Source organism: Zalophus californianus, chromosome 15, assembly GCF_009762305.2.
Source record: "Zalophus californianus isolate mZalCal1 chromosome 15, mZalCal1.pri.v2, whole genome shotgun sequence".
Classification (NCBI taxonomy): Eukaryota; Metazoa; Chordata; class Mammalia; order Carnivora; family Otariidae; genus Zalophus; species Zalophus californianus.
This window is the reverse complement of record NC_045609.1, coordinates 20,569,682-20,586,191: the sequence shown is the minus strand read 5'-3', so window position 1 is coordinate 20,586,191 and position 16,510 is coordinate 20,569,682. Positions and strand designations below refer to the sequence as shown.

Genomic DNA, 16,510 nt, shown 5'->3' with positions numbered 1-16,510 from the left:
AGAATATTATCTCTTATTTCCAGAATGAATAGACCAAAATAATTGACTCCAAAGTACCCTCCTGATGCAATGTACCATAGAAATGGCCCTATAATGAAGCAAATGGAAAACATAAGCATTCTTATTGTATTAATCAATAATGGAACAGTGGAGCCCTCAATTTAGGATTGGACTTATATGACTTTAAATAAATAATCTGTAGTGTATATCAGCATAGAAGTGGTCAAAGAAAACAGAGAAGATGTGAAATAAGTTAGGAAGAAACTAATTGAAAACTTACTGCAATTCAGAGGAAAAGAAAAGTAACTCAAGCAAGACTCAAATATTAGTTGTAGAGTTTAACTAACAGTACTGCCAATGCTCAAAGTAGAAAAATATGTCCTTAGGGTTGACAAAAAGTGAAGAAGAAATCATTGGAGTAGGAAGGTAAAATTGGAGGGGCTCTGTGGGAGGCTTCAGAGGCCACACAGAGAAAAATATCCCCTGCAACCATAGAAAGCCTGCCTGGCTGAAAGAGTGGGAAGTGTCCCTGGCCAGAAGCCTGGGGTTGAGGTCTGGAGAGAGCTGGAGGCAGGATGAAACACAAAAGAAAACCAGACATTAGAAGACCTGGACTTGGGAGTCCTTCAAGTCTCAGGAAGAAGTAGGAGGAAAAGTTTATAATTCCAAAGCATTGAAGGGAAACTGGAGAAGGCCAAAGGGAACAGAGGTTCTTGGAACTTGTTGGGGAGGATAACTTGCAGGGGGCAAGATCTTCTGGCAGGATTTTAAGTCTAGGACTGTAATTTCACCTCAAGTTTCTGGAACTTATACAAACCACTGAAGGTCTCTCTCAATTTTATGGAACCCTTTGGAGGGAATGATGCTCGGCAATTCAGTTTCCCTCTATTTATCTGTATGTAACACATTGTTTCCTATAGTGAAGGGACCACTGAATTTTCAGACAGCAGAGAAAAATTATGCTTTTCAACTGCAAATGTAATACCTTTCCTTTTTTTTCCCCCAACAACTGTCAAAAATCCATTATTAGAAAATCAATTCTACACTGATTTCCAACAACAGATTGGAGATACTCAGTAAGTGAATTTCAGGACACTATAGAGTGTGTTTTCTTATTTTTGGACCAGGCATTCTTCCAGAATCTTTATTATTTCTCCTTTTGTTCTTCCTCCATCCACAGACCATATCTAATTGAGAGTCATACTTCCAACATTGTTGTACTATTTTACCTCCCAGAAAGAAATATTTGTCTCTTTAGTGTGAAGCCAAGTACCCTTTTCATAAGAGTTTTGAAAAACTTGATTTTTATTTTCTTTATGAATAATGATGTTCAGCATCTTTCTGTGTGTTCATTTGCTATCCATACTGTTACACAGCTATTATAGAATGTCTAAATTAAAAAAATAATAACAACCCCCCACCCCCCAGAATTGGCACACAAAGTTCTGGAAAAGATGCAGAGCCACGGGGACTTTGATACACTGCTTATGGCATAGCCATTCCAGAAAATGGTTTGGCGATTTCTTGTGAAGTTAAACATAGACTTTTCATACAATGTGGCAGTCTTACTCCTCGGTATTTACCCTAGAAAAATGAACACTTATGTTTACATGAAAACATGTACAAAAATATTTAAGCAGAATTATTTATAATTGCCCCGAACTAGAAACAACCCAAACTTCCTTTAACAGGTAAATGGCTAAACCAACTACAATAAATTCATACAATGGAATATTACTCAGCATTAAACAGGAACAAACAACATGAATGAATTTCAGATGCATTCTGCTAAGTGAAACAAGCTATCTCAAAAAATGACATACAATATAATTTTCTGGAAAAGGTAAAATAATAGAAATCAAATCAGTGGCTTCTGGGAGTTAGACATGAGAGGCAGCACAAGGGAATTTGGGGAGTGATGGAATTGTCTGTTCTGCTTGTGATCATGGTTACATGAACCTAGGCATATATTAAAACTCATAATACTGTATATTCCTCAAAAATAGATGAATTTTAATGTATGCAAATTATAAACAAACAAATAAATAAATGTTGAAAAAGTTTGTCTTTACCAAGCAGGAAGAAGTGGTCCCCACCCAGATTAGCTCCTTAATTACAGATATTCACACCTTATCTAGACTTAACAAACATTCTATCTTGAAATGCTGATTTAGTGCCTTGAAAAGATGGGGCCCAAAGTAAGGTCTTCTATAGTCATCCTACTTCTTTTTCATGAATGGAGAACTGGTGAGAAATCTCATTACTACCAAAAAAAAAAAAAAAAAAGCTCCATTTTAGCTTTGTGCAGTGGCAGTATCGTGGGCACTGAGGTTTATCCGAGGTGCGATTATTGCTAATTGAAACAAAAGTTTTATTCTTTTAAAACAAAATTCATATCACATGTTTGATTTGTTTTCTTTTTAGTACCAGCTGTGGGGCTTGGTGGGCCAGAGATGACTAGGTAAGTCCACAATGCAAAGTGAGGTGGCACCCCTCTTCATCACACCCTTCTCCCTGTTCAAGTACCTACTTGTGTCTACTGAGTCTTCTGAAGGTTGGAAGGGGTGCTGACTGGAGGGAAGGATGGGTGCCAGCACAAGTAGAGTTGGAAGAGATGACAGAGCCACTGAAATCAAATTCATTATCAGATTAGAAAAATCTGGTTCCATGAGATTCAGCAATAGGGCCTGAGGGTAGGAAAGGAGCAGTGGGTCAGAGTACAAAGTAGTGACTGAAACCTACCTCAATGGGGAGGATACAGAAAGAGCCATCTTTAGGCCCAAGTAACTGTGTTTGTTCCTCTACCAGCACCTAAGTGTCACACAGAGGAGAGAGCCTTGCCCCTCTAGGTTCACAAACTGCAAAGCTGTGCATCATTAAGAAATTTAGAGTGATTGAGCCAGGCTAACAAAGTGACTGGAGACAGAGACAGAGAAATACTAAGAAGAACTTTAGAGGGACCTAACAAGAGGTGGAAATTCCTCCAACATTGGAACTGAGATGACACTGAGGGACCGCCCCCTTTCCTTCCTACCTCCATGGTTCCAAACACAGAAATGCTGGATAAAAATATCACCAAAAATTATAATGAAATGCAATCAAAAAGAAAAACATTAGATGTTAAAAATAAAAGGAAACAAGAAAACAGGATAGTAATCACATGAACTAGTGTCATGACAACTGACCAATAGGGTATTGTTCTCAAATCTAATCCTAATGGCCAGGAAAATGGATATTAGTACCCAGGCAAGGACCAGAAGGGTAGCCCTGGAACTGATTCTTGCACAAATCTCAAAGCTAGGATACCTCAAGGGTTGAACCCTCTGTAAAACTGAGTCTGGAAGTGGCAAGAATCTTTTCGTTAGTCTGGAACTTCAGGTAAAAATGAAAATTGGGGGACAAAATTAAAATAAGGTAGAAATAAAAAACTAGGAGATAATGTCAAGGAAGTTGGATGACCTTTCTAGAGAGCTTGAGAGTCAGTCAGTGCCACAGTTAAGAACATGTACTGTAAAGACAGACTTCCTATGTTCAAATCCCAGCTCTACCACTTATTAGCTGTGTGATCTTGGACAAGTTACTTCCCTCAATTTTCTCATCTGTAAAATGTAGATAATAATAGTACCTACTTCATCAATATTAACTTATTAATATTTTACCTCCAAAATGTTTAGTATATTGATTCAAAAAAATCTTTTGGAAAAAAAATTGGGATTTGAAGGGAATTTTCTTAATCTGATTAAGGTTGCTTAGCATTTTCTTTAAAGTCAAGAACAGAATAAGAATGCCGAACCCACAACTATATGGTTAATTAATCTTTGACAAAGCAGGAAAGAATATTCAATGGAAAGAAAACAGTCTTTTCAACAAATGGCCTTGGGAAAACCTTACAGCAACATGCAAAAGAATGAAACTAGACCACTTTCTTACACTATACACAAAAATAAATTCAAAATGGATTAAAGACCTAAATGTGAAACAAGAAACCATTAAAATCTTAGAGGAGAACACTGGCAGTAACTTCTTTGACAGATCTAGCAACTTCTTATTAGATATGTTGCCAGAGGCAAGGGAAACAAAAGCAAAAATAAACTATTGGGACTTCATTAAAATAAAAACCTTCTTCACAGCCAAGGAAACAATCAACAAAACTAAAAGGCAACCTATGGAATGGGAGAAGGTATTTGCAAATGACATATCTGATAAAGGGTTAGTATCCAAAATCTATAAAGAACTTATACAACTCAATACCCAAAAAACAATCCAATTAAGAAATGGGCAGAAGATATGTATAGACATTTTTTCCAAAGAAGACATACAAATGGCCAACATGCATAAAAAGATGCTCAACATAACTCATCATTAGGGAAATGCAAATGAAAACTACAATAAGATATCACCTCACACCTGTCAGAATGGCTAAAATCAGCAGCAAAAGAAACAACAATGTTGGCAAGGATGTGGAGAAAAGGGACCCCTCTTACACTGCTGGTGGGAATGCAAACCGGTACAGCCAATCTGGAAAGCAGTACAGTATGGAGGTTCCTCAAAAAGTTACAAATAGGGGCACCTGGGTGGCTCAGTTGGTTAAGCACCTGCCTTCGGCTCAGGTCATGATCCCAGGGTCCTGGGATTGAGCCCCAAGTTGGGCTCTCTGCTCGGCGGAGACCTGCTTCTCTCTCTCCCTCTGCCTGCCGCTCTGCCTATCTGTGCTCTCTCTCTATCTCTCTGTCAAACAAATAAGTAAAATCTTAAAAAAAAAAGTTACAAATAGAACTACCTTATGATCTAACAATTGCACTAATAGGTATTTACCCAGAGAATACAAAAATTCTAACTCAAAGGGATACATGAACCCCAATATTTATAGCAGCATTATCTACAATAGCCAAGTTATGGAAAGAACCCAAATGTCCATCAACTGATGAATACATAAAGAAGATGTGGTATAGAATATTACTCAGCCACAAAAATGAATGAAATCTTGCCATTGGTAATAACGTGGATGGAGCTAGAGGGTATTATGCTAAGCAAAATAAGTCAGTCAGAGAAAGACAAATACCATATGATTTCACTCATAAATGGAATTTAAGAAACAAAACAAATGATCATGGGGGAAAAAGAGAAGCAAACCAAGAAACAGACTCTTAACTATAGAGAACAAACTGAACATTACCAGAGGGGAGGTGGGTGGAGGGATGGGTTAAATAGGTGATGGGGATTAAGGAGGGCACTTGTGATGAGCATTGGGTGTTGTATGTAAGTATCAAATCACTAAATTGCACCTGAAACTAATATTACACTTATGTTAACTAGCTCAAATTTAAATAAAAACTTAAAAATAAATTTAAATAAAAACTTAAAACATTTTTAAAAGAATGTCAATTATTACTGCATTTCTTTCTTTCTTTTCTTTTCTTTCTCTTTTTCTTTCTTTTTTCTTTGGCTTCAGGAGTAGAATTTAGTGATTCATCACTTACATATAACACCCAGTGATTACTGCATATTTTCAGTGTTGTACTTTACTGTCATAGCTAGCTAAGAAAAAAGAAATAGCATAAAAATTCCAAGTGAATTTACAAACACAGATAATAAGAGTTCATCAAAGTTGCCATATATGAGATCAAGATGGAAGAATTAGTTCAGTTCCTATACATCACTTAAGACAATTACAAAAATGTAATAATAATAAAAACAATCATAATTGAAACCACAACAAAAGCTTGACATACCTCCGAATAAATCTAACAAGATGTGCAAGACCATTATGGAAGATATTATAAAATATTATTGCAGAACATCAGAAGACTCAAGTAAATAGAAAGATCATGGTCAATAAATGAGGATATCAGTATCATAAATGTTATCTCCTCACGAATAATTTATGTATTTTAAATCCCAATTATATCCCAGCCTCTTTTTTCCACATTTTCTCTCTTGCTATGTCCTTTTCCTCCCTCTTTATAAAAAGCTTGCCTTAGAAAATAATCTGTTGATATTTGCTGACACTCTAATCAATAATATCCTTCTCTCCACAGGAATTTATTTTTCAGCATAATAATTCATCAGGTACTCATAAGCTATATATCTACTAAAGGAACTTCACATATCAGGAACTGAAAATGTGAGTTATTGGAGACTGTCAGTGACCTTGGAATACCTTTCTGTGGATATTCTTCTCTGCTTCTGTATAAAGCTAGATAGGTAAAAACAGAAAAAAACAAAAACAAAAGTGAACAAAAAAAAAACACCTCACACTACCCTTTTCTTTTGTGTTGCTTGACAAACAGGGTGAGTTTCTAAATATTTCTGTTCTTTTGGTAAAATTTTCATTTCATTCAGGCTGGCGATAAGCAAAAAAGGATGAAAATCTTTTAATTTCTGTCTGTCACCGTGTGTCTATACATCTGCTTTGTCACTGTATGTTCACACACATATACACAAAGTATTGGCCTTGTGGGACGATGGAGACATTCCGGAATGACTGTGCTCAGAGTTCGGGATCTGGTCACAATCTGAGCTCTACAGCTGATTGGAAGTCTCAGTTCCCATATCTACAAAACTAAAATAATGGAACAGCTTCTGAATTGCAAATAGGATTGATTTTACAGTCCTACTTTGAGTGATTGGTAGTGGCTGCCTAGGGTACTGACTTGAGGCAGCTGAGATGAATCTTGATGCATTGGGAGAGTGTTTTGTGATAAATTAGCCACAAGCATGGGATAGAAGAATGAAGGTCCTCATGCTAGAACCTTGCCATCCCTGGACCACAAAATTACTAAGGTCTTTTCAATTTTTGTATCACATCAGGCTATGATTGATTCTTTACTTGCTGAAGGTGTGAAGCATCTGCCCTTCAAGTAAGCCAGCCACCTACTGTAACCTATTAGAAGGCTGTTGACATGTACTGAATGTATTATTGCTTGTTCCTTTCTTAAAGAATTTGAAGAATCATAAATAATTATTAAAAGCTAAAAAGAGAATTCACAAAAATGAAGGGAAATGAGAGTAAAATATAAAAGAGAGAATTCGCATAAGAGCCAACTATTGAGGTTTGATTTTAATCTCTCTAACTTTATTCTCTATTGTTTTCTCTTTCTATTTCATGTCCATAGACTGTAGCAAAATATAAAGGAGTCACACTGGCCTCATAGTAATATGTGAAGCCTGGACATTTTTCAAGTTTTCACATGAAAATGGTAAAATCTTGAGATTTGTTGAGGATTCTGTATGATGGGGGAAATGCTTTAGCTGGCTTACTGAGTCACACTTAAGAAGAGCAATCAGAATGATTGTTCTATTTAAAATTCATCAGCAGTAATGATCACTTGCGTCATCCTGCAAAGATGAGACATGGGTCTCATGTGGAGGCATTCAAACCTCATTACTGTCTACAGTGCCCTTAGATGCAAGTTACTCAATGCATAGTAAATGGATCAGCACAGCCAAGTTAGGCCAAATAGTCACATGCTCTAAAACTATACAGAGTTTTATAACTGGAATGACATTTTCCTTCCTATATTTTGCATTGAGAATACTATGCAAAAATGATGATATTGGCATGCTTGTAATAGATATATTCTTGGTCCTCCTCAAGTATTCAGTTATCATCAGGGCATACATGTACAGAAACTACCTGTGACTAGGGAAAGAAGATAAGAGACAACAGCACTCAGATCCCATGTGGGGCCAGGACTACTGGGTTCAAGTAGGGTATTGGACTAGACCAATTTCCTGTCAGAGAAGAAAACCTCATAATTCATGAACCATTGGATAGAGTACTCAGAAAAGTCTTGCCTCAGTAGTGGAGAATAATTAGACCTAGACAAAATACTGTTCAGGTGTTGCCTAATAAATATTAAAAACAATGGCAGAAAGAATCAAACTATTTCCAAATAATTTAACTCTGTCCCAGAACAAAACCCAAGAATAGTTACAGAAATACAAAACTATCCAGCACTCAACGAGGTAAAACACACAATATCTTGCATCTAATCAAAAATTGCCAGGCTATGAACATTGGGATAAACCCCAATGTTCATAGCAGCAACGTCTGCAATAGCCAAACTGTGGAAAGAGTGGAGATGCCCTTCAGCAGACGAATGGATAAAGAAGATGTGGTCCATATATACAATGGAATATTGCTCAGCCATCAGAAAGGATGAATACCCAACTTTTACAACCAACATGGATGGGACTGGAGGACATTATGCTAAGGGAAATAAGTCAAGCAGACAAAGTCAATTATCATATGGTTTCACTTATTTGTGGAACATAAAGAATAGCATGGAGGACATTAGGAGAAGGAAGGGAAAAATGAAGGGGGGCGGAAATCGGAGGGGGAGACAAACCATGAGAGACTATGGACTCCAAGAAATAAACTGGGGGTTTTGTGGGGGAGGGGGTGGAGATAAAAGTTAGCCAGGTGATTGGTATTAAGGAGGCATGTATTGCATGGAGCACTGGGTGTTATATGAAAACAATGAATCATGGAACACTACAACAAAAACTAATGATGTACTGTATGGTGACATAACATAATAAAATTAAATTAAATTAAAAAAATAATAATAAAAGAAATTTTAAAAACAAAACAAACAAACAAAAATGCCAGGCATGCAAGCAATTAGGAAAATGCAACCTATAATGAGGAGAAAAATGGATCAGCCAAAACTGACCAGAACTGACAGAGATGTTAAAATTAGCTGACAAAAACATTGGAAAATTATACTGTATTTTTATGTTCAAAAAACTAAAGGAGAAGTTGAACATGCTAATATAAAGATAAAGATATTTTTAAAAAGACCTGTATAAACTTCAGAGACAAAAATCAAAAAATAAATCCTGGAAATAAAACCTGGATGAAAAAGACAGTAATGGGATTAATGGCAGATGAAATATTGTCAAAATTTAGTGAACATGAGGACATCAATTGCTATCCGAAATGAAACAGAGAGACTTCCAGAGAAGACAACAGAGTAGAAGGACCATAAGCTTACCTCATCTTATGGGATACAACTAGATAACACTCACAGCAGTGTAAATAACCCAAAACATGACCTGAAGACTGGCAGAACAAACTCCAGAACAAAATATAGAGAAGAGGCCACCTCAAAGAGGGTTGGAAGAGAAGAGATATCGTGGGAAGTTAAATCCCGTGGGTCTGGCCACCGAATAGAGGGAGCTGCAGTTGCAGAAAGGGAGAGAAACAGACTATCACACAGAGAAGCCTGCACAGGGAAAAATGAATCCCCATAGCATTTGGCTTTGAAAACCAGAGGGGCTAAATTTAACGAGTTCTTATCCAGCAAGACTTAAAGCCTAGAACTTTAAAAATCAGTGGGCTTGGCTCTGGGAGAACCAGGAAGACAATAAGAAATTGAGTCCCTGCCCTTAAAGAGATAGCACAACAAACAGCCTGGAGAGATACAGAATAGAAGCAATTGTTTGAAAAATGCCTGGGGCATACAGGAGGGAAAATTACTTACTAATCTCAGAGTTTGCTGAAAGACTTCTCTAGGCACAAAGGAGTTGGCAGGTATCATTTCCCTCCCTTACCCCCCAAGATAAATACAGAGACTTGTAGGCACCAGCCCTGGTGCCAGCATTCACTACCTAACTTGCTTACACTGTGCCCTGCCCCCTCCAGCTGGGCATGCCTTGGTCTCAGTGCTGCAGGACCCAGAAGATCAGTATAAAACTTGCCAAACCTTACAAATACCTCGTCTCCTGACTCCATGCTTTGTAGGGCCTTGGTCTCAGTGCTGGCTGGTCACCTTCTGCAGAAAACACAAGTACCTTGCTAAAACTGCATCATGCCTCACCCACACATGTTTTACAGAGTGGCGCAGGCCAACCCTAGTCACTGTCCCCTATGGAAGAGAACCAGTGCCACCTTGCCACCTTGTTAAAAGCATGCATCCCAACCAGACTTTCAAGAACAGGAGGCATAGTTGACTTTCCTGACCACAGAAGCAAACACAGAGAGTTAGACAAAATGAGAAGACAGAGGAATATGTCTCAAATGAAAGAACAGGACAAAAATCACAGCAAGAGACCTAAGCCAAATGAAGATAAGTAATATGCTTGATAGAAAATTTGAGGTAATGATTGTAAAAATACCCACTAGACTTGAGAAAAGAGTGAGCACATCAATGAGATCCTTAACACAGAGAGAAAAAAGAACCAGTCAGAGATGAAGAACACAATAAATGAAATTTAAAAATACAGTAGGTGGAATAAATGGCAGGCTAGAAGAAGCAGAACAAATCAGTGACCTAGAGGACAGAGTAATAGAAAGTAATCAATCTGAGCAGGTTAGAGAAAAAGAATTATGGAAAATGAGAGTAAACTTAGGGGACTCAGTGACTCCATCAAGTGTAATAATAACACTCTCATTATAGGGATTGCAGAAGATGGAAAGAGAGAAAGAGGGGTAGAAAACTTATTTGAAGAAATAATAGCTGAAACCTTGCCTAATCTGGGGAAAGAAACAGATATCCAGATCTAGGAGGCACAGAGATTCCCCCAGCAAAATCAACTTAGGAGATCCACATCAAGGGATATCATAATTAAAATGGCAAAAACCATTATAAAGAGACAATTTAAAAGCAGCAAGGGAAAAGAAAACAGTTACATATGAGGGGAAACCCTATAAAGCTAGCTACAAAAACTTTTTTATTTTTTTTAATAATTTTTTATTGTTATGTTAATCACCATACATTACATCATTAGTTTTTGATGTAGTGTTCCATGATTAATTGTTTGTGCATAACACCCAGTGCTCCACGCAGAATGTGCCCTCTTTAATACCCATCACAAGGCTAACCCATCCCCCCGCCCATCCACCCCTCTAGAACCCTCAGTTTGTTTTTCAGAGTCCATTGTCTTTCATGGTTCATCTCCCCCTCCAACTTACTCCCCTTCATTCTTCCCCTCCTGCTATCTTCTTTTTTTTTTCTTAAAATATATTGCATTATTTGTTTCAGAAGTACAGATCCGAGATTCATCAGTCTTGTACAATTCACAGTGCTCACCATAGCACATACCCTCCCCAATGGCTATCACCCAGCCACCCCATCCCTCCCACCCCCCACCACTCCAGCAACCCTCAGTTTGTTTCCTGAAATTAAGAATTCCTCATATCGGTGAGGTCATAAGATACATGTCTTTCTCTGATTGACTTATTTCACTCAGCATAACACCCTCCAGTTCCATCCACGTCGTTGCAAATGGCAAGATCTCATTCCTTTTGATGGCTGCATAATATTCCATTGTGTATATACACCACCTCTTCTTTATCCATTCATCTGTCGATGGACATCTTGGCTCTTTTCACAGTTTGGCTATTGTGGACATTGCTGCTATAAACATTGGGGTGCACATACCCCTTCGGATCCCTACATTTGTATCTTTGGGATAAATACCCAGTAGTGCAATTGTTGGATTGTATCGTAGCTCTATTTTCAACTGTTTGAGGAACCTCCATACTGTTTTCCAGAGTGGCTGCACCAGCTTGCATTCCCACCAAAAGTGTAGGAGGGTTCCCCTTTCTCTGCATCCCTGCCAATGTCTGTCGTTTCCTGACTTGTTAATTCTAGCCATTCTGACGGGTGTGAGGTCGTATCTCATTGAGGTTTTGATTTGGATTTCCCTGATGCCGAGCGATGTTGAGCACTTTTTCATGTGTCTGTTGGCCATTTGGATGTCTTCTTTGGAAAAATGTCTGTTCATGTGTTCGGCCCATTTCTTGATTGGATTATTTGTTCTTTGGATGTTGAGTTTGATAAGTTTTTTATAGATTTTGGATACTAGCCCTTTATCTGATATGTCATTTGCAAATATTTTCTCCCATTCTGTCGGTTCTCTTTGGTTTTGTGGACTGTTTATTTTGCTGTGCAAAAGCTTTTGATCTTGATGAAATCCCAAGAGTTCATTTTTGCCCTTGCTTCCCTTGCCTTTGGCGATGTTTCTAGGAAGAAGTTGCTGCGGCTGAGGATGAAGAGGTTGCTGCCTCTAGGATTTTGATGGACTCCTCTCCCACATTTAGGTCTTTCAACCATTTGGAGTCTATTTTTGTGTGTGGTGTAAGGAAATGGTCCCGTTTCATTCTTCGGCATGTGGCTGTCCAATTTTCCCAACACTATTTGTTGAAGAGACTGTCTTTTTTCCATTGGACGTTCATTCCTGCTTTGTCAAAGATGAGCTGACCATAGAGTTGAGGGTCCATTTCTGGGCTCTCGATTCTGTTCCATTGATCTATGTGTCTGTTTTTGTGCCAGTACCATACTGTCTTGATGATGACAGCTTTGTAATAGAGCTGGAAGTCCGGAATTGTGATGCCGCCAGCTTTGCTTTCCTTTTCAAGATTCCTCTGGCTATTCGGGGTCTCTTCGAGTTCCATACAAATTTAGGATTATTTGTTCCATTTCTTTGAAAAAAGTGGATGGTATTTTGATGAGGATAGCATTGAATGTGTAGATTGCTCTAGGGAACACTGACATCTTCACAATGTTTGTTCTTCCAATCCATGAGCATGGAACGTTTTTCCATTTCTTTGTGTCTTCTTCAATTTCTTTCATGAGGATTTTATAGATTTCTGAGTACAGATCCTTTGCCTCTTTGGTTAAATTTATTCCTAAGTATCTTATGGTTTTGGGTGCAATTGTAAATGAGATCGACTCCTTGATTTGTCTCTCTTCTGTCTTGTTGTTGGTGTATAGGAATGCCACTGATTTCTGTGCATTGATTTTATAGCCTGCTACTTGACTGAATTCCTGTATGAGTTCTAGCAGTTTTGGGGTGGAGTCTTTTGGGTTTTCCACATACAGTATCATATCACATCATCTGCAAAGAGTGAGAGTTTGACTTCCTCTTTGCCGATTTGGATGCCTTTGATTTCTTTTTGTTGTCTGATTGCTGTGGCTAGGACTTCTAATACTATGTGAATAGCAGTGGTGATAGTGGACATCCCCGCCGTGTTCCTGACCTTAGGGGAAAAGCTCTCAGCTTTTCCCCATTGAGAATGATATTCACTGTAGGTTTTTCATAGATGGCTTTTATGATATTGAGGTATGTGCCCTCTATCCCTATACTCTGTAGTGTTTTGACCAAGAAAGGATGCTGTACTTTGTCAACTGCTTTTTCTACATCTACTGAGAGGATCATATGATTCTTGTTCTTTCTTTTGTTAATGTATTTTATCACGTTGATTTATTTGCGGATGTTGAACCACCCCTGCAACCCAGGGATAAATCCGACTTAGTCATGGTGAATAATCCTTTTAATGTACTGTTGGATCCTATTGGCTAGTATTTTGGTGAGAATTTTTGCATCCATGTTCATCAAGGATATTGGTCTGTAGTTCTCCTTTTTGATGGGGTCTTTGTCCAGTTTTGGGATCAAGGAAATGGTGGCCTCATAAAATGAGTTTGGAAGTTTCCCTTCCATTTCTCTTTTTTGGAACAGTTTCAGGAGAATAGGTATTAATTCTTCTTTAAATGTCTGATAGAATTCCCCTGGGAAGCCATCTGGCCCTGGGCTTTTGTTTCTTGGATTTTTGATGACTGCTTCAATTTCCTTAGTGGTTATAGGTCTGTTCAGGTTTTCTATTTCTTCCTGGTTCAATTTTGGTAGTTGATACATTTCTAGGAATGCACCCATTTCTTCCAGGTTATCTAATTTGCTGGCATAGAGTTGCTCGTAATATGTCCTTAAAATTGTTTGTATTTCTTTGGTGTTGGTTGTGATCTCTCCTCTTTCATTCATAATTTTGTTGATTTGGGTCATTTCTCTTTTCTTTTTGATAAGTCTGGCCAGGGGTTTATCCATCTTGTTAATTCTTTCAGAGAACCAGCTCCTAGGTTCGTGGATCTGTTCTACTGTTCTTTTGGTTTCTATTTCATTGATTTCTGCTCTGATCTTTTATTATTTCTCTTCTCTTGCTGGGTTTAGGCTTTATTTGCTGTTCTTTCTGTAGCTTCTTTAGGTGTAGGGTTAGGTTGTGTATTTGAGATCTTTCTTGTTTCTTGAGAAAGGCTTGTATTGCTATATACTTTCCTCTCAGGACTGCCTTTGCTGTATCCCAAAGATTTTGAACAGTTTCTTTTCATTTTCATTGGTTTCCATGAATTTTTTTAATTCTTCTTTAATTTCCTGGTTGACCCATTCATTCTTTAGTAAGATGCTCTTTGGCCTACATGTATTTGAGTTCTTTCCGACTTTCCTGATTGTGTTCTAGTTTCAAAGCATTGTGTTGTGAAAATATGCAGGGAATAATCCCCATCTTTTGGTACAAGTTGAGTCCTGATTTGTGACCTAGGATGTGATCAATTGTGGAGAATATTCCATGGGCACTAGAGAAGAGTGTGTATTCTGTTGCTTTAGGATGGAATGTTCTCAATATGTCTGTGAAGTCCATTTGGTCCAGTGTTTCATTTAAAGTCTTTATTTCCTTGTTATTCTTTTGCTTGGATGATCTGTCCATTTCAGTTAGGGGGGTGTTAAAGTCCCCCACTATTATTGTATTGTTATCAATGTGTTTCTTTGCTTTTGTTTTTAATTGCCTTACATAATTGGCTGCTCCCACATTAGGGGCATAGATATTTACAATTGTTAGATCTTCTTGTTGGATAGACCCTTTAAGTAGGATATAGTGTCCTTCTTCATCTCTTATTACAGTCTTTGTTTTTAAAATCTAATTTGTCTGATATAAAGATTGCCACCCCAGCTTTCTTTTGGTGTCCATTAGCATGGTAAATGGTTTTCCACCCCCTCACTTTCAATCTGGGAGTGTCTTTGGGTCTAAAATGAGTCTCTTGCAGATAGCATATCGATGGGTCTTGTTTTTTAATCCAATCTGATAGCCTGTGTCTTTTGATTGGGGCATTTAGCCCATTTACATTCAGGGTAACTATTGAAAGGTATGAATTTAGTGCCATTGTATTGCCTGTAAGGTGCCTGTTACTGCATATTGTCTCTGTTCCTTTCTGATCTATGCTGCTTTTAGGCTCTCTTTTTGCTTAGAGGACCTCTTTCAATATTTCTTGTAGGGCTGGTTGTGTGTTTGCAAATTCCTTTTGTTTTTGTTTGTCCTGGAAGCTTTTTATCTCTCCTTCTATTTTCAATGATAGCCTAGCTGGATATAGTATTCTTGGCTGCATTTTTTTCTCATTTAGTGCTCTGAAGATATCATGCCAGTCCTTTCTGGCCTGCCAGGTCTCTGTGGATAGGTCTGTTGCCAATCTAATGTTTCTACCATTGTAGGTTACATATCTCTTCTCCCGAGCTGCTTTCAGGATTTTCTCTTTGTCTCTGAGACTCGTAAGTTTTACTATTAGATTTCGGGGTGTTGACGTATTTTTATTGATTTTGAGAGGGGTTCTCTGTGCCTCCTGGATTTTGATGCCTGTTTCCTTCCCCACATTAGGGAAGTCCTCTGCTATTATTTGCTCCAATATACCTTCTGCCCCTCTCTCTCTTTCTTCTTCTTCTGGGATCCCAATTATTCTAATGTTGTTTCGTCTCGTTGTATCGCTTATCTCTCGAATTCTGCCCTCGTGATCCTATAGTTGTTTCTCTCTCTTTTTTCAGCCTCTTTATTTTCCATCATTTGGTCTTCTATATCACTGATTCTTTCTTCTGCCTCATTTATCCTAGCAGTTAGTGCCCCCATTTTTGATTGCACCTCATTAATAGCCTTTTTGATTTCAACTTGGTTAGATTTTAGTTCTTTTATTTCTCCAGAAAGGGTTTTCTAATAACTTCCACACTTTTTTCAAGCCCAGCTAGTATCTTTAAAGTCATGATTCTGAACTCTAGGTCCGACATCGTACTAATGTCCGTATCGAGTAGGTCCCTGGCTGACGGTACTACCTCTTGTTCTTTTTGCTGAGGTGATTTTTTTCATCTTGTCATTCGGCCAGTGGAGAATAGATGAATGAGAGAACAGAATGCTAATAGTTTAACAACGTCTCCAGCAAATATACTCTATACAAATCAGAAAAGACCTGAAACCAGGGGACAAGAAAGGGAAAGAAAGAAGAGAAAAAAAGAGGAAAAAGAAAAAGATAAAAACAAACAAGAACAGAACAAAACAAAAAATAAAACAGAATATGATCAAGTATGATCAGGCTAGTGCATAGATCCGTGCCACACACTAGCTTTTGGGCATATTTTGGTCTGTTAGAAGAAAGTGCCTGCTAAAATTTTAAAGGAAGAAAGACTTATATATGTACAAAATAAGGGTTGATACAATGAAGGGATGGCAGATTACTGTAAAGATGAAAATTTTAAAGGATTTTATAGAAGGAATTGATAGATAAGTAGTTGTTTTTAAAAAGAAAGAAGAAGATTGAAAAAGAAAAAGAAAAAAGAAAAAAAAGGGAGAGAATGTGATCAGGCAGGAGAGTAGAACAAAGCCATACACTAGTGATTTAAGGTATATTTTGATCTGTTAGAAGAAATTATATCTCAAAATTTTAAAGAGAGGACAACTTATATATATATATAT

General features: G+C 37.7%; 1 non-coding gene across 1 annotated transcript; it reads left to right on the top strand.

The window, feature by feature from the left end:
- The first annotated feature begins 2,296 nt into the window (after nucleotides 1-2,296).
- Nucleotides 2,297-2,440, top strand: LOC113924020. Its single transcript, XR_003520508.1, has one exon. It is a non-coding gene; the product is annotated as a U4 spliceosomal RNA (small nuclear RNA).
- Nucleotides 2,441-16,510: the final 14,070 nt, after the last annotated feature.